The sequence below is a fragment of the Lithobates pipiens genome, unplaced genomic scaffold, assembly GCF_037356315.1.
Source record: "Lithobates pipiens isolate NorthernLeopardFrog02 unplaced genomic scaffold, aLitPip1_a1.2 Scaffold_18, whole genome shotgun sequence".
NCBI lineage: Eukaryota > Metazoa > Chordata > Amphibia > Anura > Ranidae > Lithobates > Lithobates pipiens.
The window spans coordinates 47,548,153-47,555,092 of NW_027507758.1; positions in this window are offsets into that span (position 1 = coordinate 47,548,153).

The window sequence follows — 6,940 nt, forward strand, 5'->3', positions numbered from 1 at the left end:
AATGTTTATGTGTAATCTCTTTTTCACTGAAACAGTCACCTTCGGTTCTCCTACAAAGTAGTCTTAAAGTGGTGTTAAATAGCTTAAAATGAATAAAAAAATAAATAAAAAATAATTGGAGAAATTATTTTTTTTTTTACTCACCTCTAAATGCCTGTTGCTAGGGGCTCCCTCGTAGTCTGCCTTCTTCAGTAGCTGGGCTGGTGACATCACTTCCCCTCGTGCCGCACAGTCATCTGGCACCTGTCACATGTCCCAGATGACTGTGCGGCATATCACGGCACCCTGCGCTGCTCGCACCTGCGCAGTAGGTGCCCAGCTGGGAAGCCACAGCCAGGTGCCCACAGTAAGACTGCCAGTGCCGCGAACGAGGGGGGGGGCTTCATTCCCCCGCATCGCTGGACCCTGGGACATGTAAGTGTCCGATTATTAAAAGTCAGCAGCTGCAGTATTTGTAGCTGCTGACTTTTAATTTTTTTTTTTTTAGGGGGCACCCCACTTTAATATATATAAAAAAAATGCAAACAAATAAAATTGTTTATAATTATAAATACAATTGTATATAAATATAAATATAATATAATAGAATTATATATAAAATGCAAATATAGGGGTTGATTTGTTAAAATCAGAAACCAATCAGCTTCCAGATTATTTTGTAAAAACTTAATTGAACAAGCTGAAGTTAGAAGCTGATTGGCTACCATGCACAGCTGCACCACATCTTGTAATCTCTAGTTTTAGTAAATCGACCCCACAGTATTACATAGTGGTTGTTGAAAAAGCCCAGAGTTAAATATTTTGCTAAGGAGAATAGATGTTTTTCTTACTATACATAGGTGTCCTTTTATGAAGCAGTGAAATCTATTCACTGCTTCATTCTCCGGCATTCACATAGGAGATCTTTCTCCTCTGTGTGCCACTATATGAAGCGGAGTAGATCGTTTCACCCTTGGAGGAGTGAAGCGATCTACAAACGCTTCTAACACTGGAGAACGGCCCCTAATACTGTAATCTCGTGAGACTTTACGAGATTACAGTACTAGAAATTCACTCATACACACAGATGTCAATATATTAAGCAGTGATAAATTATCACAGCTCAATACACTGACACGCGGTGTGATTAATGTTAGTGAAATAAAGCGTCCCCCTACATAATATATACATGTATACACACACAGACATTATATATACATGTATATACACACACATTATATATATATACATATACACATTATATGTATATATGTATATATATGTATACACATACATATGACAGGGGGGACATGGTTACAGTGTTGGGGGGTCTGAACGAGGCATAAGGAAGTTAATTATCTTCCTCTTTCCTCCTCAGATCCCCCCGATTCCCTCTTCACTACCCCGGTTCTCCACCTCTGAGTTGGTGAATCGGGGCGTGTGAATTCTGACACAGATCACAAGTGAAGCGCTGAGATCACAGCTTCATAAAGTGACCGTTACTGTGTCAGTCTATGAGGATTCTCAGTGTGTGGAGATAATCGGCGGGAGAACAAGTTCAAACACATCTCCCCCCGATTATCTCTGGTTTATATACTGTTTATGGGCTGTGATCAGCGGCGATCCTCTGGATCTCCACTGATCATTGCTTCATAAACGGACACCTTAATAATCTGTGGTATACATGACAATAGAGAAGATGTGTATTTATTTTAACTGTAAAATTATATAGGGTTGGCTATATTAGTATACCCAATAATACAGAGTAATTATAACTACATGGAAGAATAGTATTTAATTCAGATTGTAAAACTATATAGAATTGGTTATCTACTCTTCCCAAAAAATACAGGATATATACTATAAGACTACATGGGAGATGAGTATATAATTTGGACTGTATATTATATAGGGTTGGTTATCTTAGGGTATATACACCATTACAGGGCAGATTAGTCTTAGGTTTAGACTGTATTATATAAGGTTGAGTGAAGTTTAGACACATAACCTGTATTTGTGACACCAAATCCCTATGAAATATTCAACAGCAAAAAAACACAAAAGTAGGTATTTAAAAGTTGCCACCTGTAATCCAAAATAAAGAAAGAGGAGTGCTCGTAATTTATAAAAGTAACAAAAGTTTATTGGAACAACATGTTTTAAAAAAGCATATTCAAAAAACATGCTGATGCTTATAATTTTCCATCAAAAGTGATCAGATTCATATACCATACACACAGATCCAACTGTAAGGCCCACTGTTACTGATAGTATAGTTGAGGATAAGGATCAATCCAAAATGTATAGGGCCAGAGGTTGGGATAAATGTATCATCTCCAATAGCAAACGCTACGCGTTTCGCCAAAGGCTTCTTCTAGCATTCCTATTGGTACTGGGAGATATATTGTAATTAATGTCACAATCAATAAAGTTTTACGCATATGTGCATACAGTACAACTATTTATAGTAATAATTATATATAGTTTATAGAGAAAAGAAAAAGGCTATAACAAAAAGAAAAATTCATGAGTAGTCACTTATATATCAAACAAATCTGGGAGCCATAGAGCATTCGGCCTCCAACCTCCTGCGACAAGGGGGCTGATAATGGCTCAAACAGAGGGGAGAGAGAGGACCATGTGTCAAATACAAAAAAAAGCTAATGAGGAGTAGCATTCAGGCCAAGCCTGAACCTAATGAGTGAAAATAATAAATTAAATAAATGAAATGTTGGCATACAAAAATTACTCTACGACTAAATTTTTTTTTTAATGGCAAGCTTGGATGGACCACCCTAGAGCTTCTAACTATCTAAAAAACTGTAACTTGTAATTTTATAGTTAATTACCTCAAATTAAAGTTTAAGAAGAAACTACATCTTCCATAATGAAAATATGAGATAACTAGTCTACGCCTACAACTTGAACCCAACTGGGGTAGGCGAGACCTGTTAACTTGAACTTGATATCATTTTGTTAATTACCTTTTTCATTTTGTTCACTACCTTAGGATATATGTATTCTTATAACGTATGATGATAAGGAACTATGTGATGTATTGATGACTGTCATGAGCAGATGCTGTTGTTGTTAAAGAAATTTATAAATAAAAAAGTAAACAAAAAAAATAAAAATAATAATAAAGTAAAGATGATAGCAAGAAAAAATATATGATAGTTCTAATAAAAAAATAAAAATAAAATAAATATATTATATAAGTGCATGCAAATGCATGTGGGGTCGTGACGCTTATAAATCACATACAAAATGGATTGTTATAAGATCAACAAACATAAGGTGAAATCAATGGAACATAGCGGTAAGGTGTAAATTAATTATAACTGAGATATTGATGCTTCCTATTTGTATTGCCGTGAATGAAAGATTCACTTTGAAGACAGCAGGGAAGTTTAAATGTAGGGTTGGTTACCTGACTATACCCAACAATGCAGGGTTATCATCACTACATGGGATAATAGTCTTTAGTTTAGACTGTAAAATTATATAGGGTTTGTTATTTACTATATATTTACTATAAAATACAGGGTATATATAACTAAATAAGAGATGAGTATTTAATTAAGACTGTAAAATGATATAGGGGTGCTTATCTTACTATACTCAATAATACAGGTACAGTACAACCTTGGTTTGAGAGTAACTTGGTTTAAGAGCGTTTTGCAAGACAAGCAAACATTTTTAATAACTTTTGACTTGATATACAAGCGATGTCTTGATATACAAGTAGCGTCATGTCACAACTAAGTATAAAAGAGAAGAGAGGTGTCTCTAAGTGTAGCAATATGCTTACATTAAATGAAGGTACAACATATTGCTACATTTAGAGGCGCCTCTCTTCTCTTTTATAATCTGTAGCTCCTGCTGAATTTTGCTTCTAATTCCCTTGTGGAGGCTTCCATTTGTGGATGGACATTTTATGGTTAAACAACCCATCACATTGCTATAATCATTTTATATGGACTATAATCTGAAGGACTTATGAATAAATGGTTGTGGAACGAATCATGTGCGTTTCCATTATTTCTTATGGGGAAATTTGCTTTGATATACAAGTGCTTTGGATTACAAGTATGTTTCTGGACCGAATTATGCTCGCAATCCAAGGTTTTACTGTATACATAATTACAGGGGAGGATAGTCTTTGATTGTGACTGTAAAATGACATAGGGCTGGCTATCTACTATACCCAATAATACATGATGCACATCATTACATGGGAGATGAGTATTTCATTTAGACTGTAAAATGATATAAGAGTTGGCTTTCTTACTATACCCAATAATACAGAGTAATCATAACTACATGTGATAATAGAATTACATTTTGACTGTAGAATTATATAGGGTTAGATTAGATTGTAAGCTCTTGTAAGCTCTTCTGAGCAGGGCCCTCCTAATCCTCTTGTATTTTATTGTATTATAACTGTATTGTCTCCTTTTTATATTGTAAAGCGCTGTGTAAACTGTTGGCGCCAGTGTTAATTTTTGCAGCAAATTTAAATTTCATTTTGTCTTAGTCTTAGGACTAAAATGGCATTTTATTTTTAGTCCCATTTTAGTCTCCTGCAATTGTTTTAGTTTTAGCCGTATTTAGTCGACTAAATCTCCAGAACATTTTAGTAGACTAAAACTCATTTTAGTCGTCTAAAATCGAATGGGTGTAATTAAATTGCAATGCATCAGTTAACATTTCTCTACAGTTTCCAAACTCATTATATACTGCTGGAGTGAAAAATCGAATATGTTATTTAATACGGCATTGAGGTATTGAACATGCACTACAGACCAATGTTAATTTTCAAGTCAAATTTCAATTTAGTTTTAGTCTTATGCCCCATACACACGGTCAGGCATTCCGACTACAAAATCCGTCGGAATTTTTCTGACGGATTTTGGCCCAAACTTGTCTTGCATTGCACAAAGTTGTCAGAAAATACGATCATTCAGAATGTGGTGACGTAGAACACGTATGACGGGACTATAAACAGGCCAGTAGCCAATAGCTTTCGTCTCTTAGTTTATTCTGAGCATGTGTGGCACTTTGTCTGTCGGAATTGTCTACACACGATCGGAATTTAAACCATCGGATTTTGTTGTCGGAAAATTTTAGATCCTGCTCTCAAACCTTGTGTGTCGGAAATTCCGAGGGAAAAAGTCAGTGGAGCCCACACACCGACCGACAACAAGATCCGGTTGAACATTTTCCATCGTGTGTACAGCGCATTAGTTTTTTGACTAAAAGGGCATTTTAGTTTTAGTCATATTTTCATCATCTTAGTTGTTTTCCTTTTAGTCGTATTTTAGTCGACTAAAATAATATAAATTTTGTCGACTAAAGCGTTTTAGTCGTTTTAGTTGACGAAATTAACACTGGTTGTCGCTATATAAATACTGTATAATAATAATAGGGTTGGTATCTACTATACCCAAAAAAAGGAAAGGATACTTATCAAGTATCCCTAGGTTGGACTTTAAAGGCATACAAAACAAATAGCAAGATGTAGAAAAATAGCAGTGTTTATTATGAAAATGCAATACATCAAAGGTTAAAAATCATGTATATGATACAGAGTATACAGTGAGGCCTTGTGTATCAAAAATACAGGGAATATATATGACTACATGGGAGAAAAGTATTTCATTTAGATTGTAAACTTATATGGGGGGGGGGGGGGGGGGTTTCTTACTATACAAAATAATACAGAGTATACATGACAACATGGGAGACGAGTGTTCTAATTAGATTGTAAATAATATAGGGGGTTATTTACTAAAGGAAAATGGAAGTAAAGTCGCTGTAGATCTGAGGGGGACAAGCAAGGAAAATAAAAAACAGCATTTCTAGCTTGCACATGATTGGACTATAAAATCAGCAGAGCTTCCCCCTATTTCAGATCTTCCCCTTAGATTTAGAGCGACTGCATTTCCAAGTGCACTTTCAGTGCAAACTGGATTTGCCTTTCGTAAATAACCCACTTAGGGCTGTTATCTTCCTATACCCAATAATACAGTCAATGAATGTCCATATCGAGGTGTATACACACATTTATACACACGTGTAGCCATATATGAATCTGTATGTTAAAAAAAAAGATTAGAGAATATTTGCAATATAATGATTCAGAAATCATTAGAGCAAAGCATACAGTACACAGGGCTCTGTGAAAAGGAGACTTGTGGAATATTTATAAATTCCTCTTTGTAAGCCAGAAATATATATTCGGTGTGATTCATTAAAGCAGTTCAAAGTGTAAAACACAATAACCTATAGCAAGCAATTAAAGTGGCTGTAAACCCTTACAACCAACTTTGACCTACAGGTAAGGCTAGATTAAGGCTTACCTGTAGGTTCAAGAAATATCTCCTAAACCTACACGGTTTAGGAGATATTTGCCGAAAGACAGGCACCGCTGTCTGCGGCGCATGCACCGTAGACAGCGGTGCGCAGGCGCACTGAGCGCGCCGCTGTCAACGGCAATATGCCGTGAGTGGTGGCTCCCGTGTGCATGCGCGGGAGTGACGTCATCGCGGCTTCGCCGAATGACAGCGCCGGAAAAGCGAGACCCACCGAGAAGATGGATGCGCCGGACTACAGGGGACAGCGGTGACTTCGCTGACTCCTGTGTCAGGTAAGTGACACATAATGAGCTACTATGCGATGCATAGTAGTCCATTATGCTTTACCTTTGCAGGGAATGAAAGAGGAAGTAAACCCATCAGGGTTTACTTCCTCTTTAATGTCAGTTTACTGATATCTGATGAGTGCCAGATTCGTTCTGATTGGATGCTAGAAGTTCCCGCACTCACACTTGTTGGTCTTTTTATTACCAGAGCTATAACCAGGAGCAAAGTGTGGGAACCCATAGTAAGTGAATGTGATCCTATCATAGACGACATGATACCAAGGTGGAAATATGAAAGTATAGAAAGTTATCCATAGT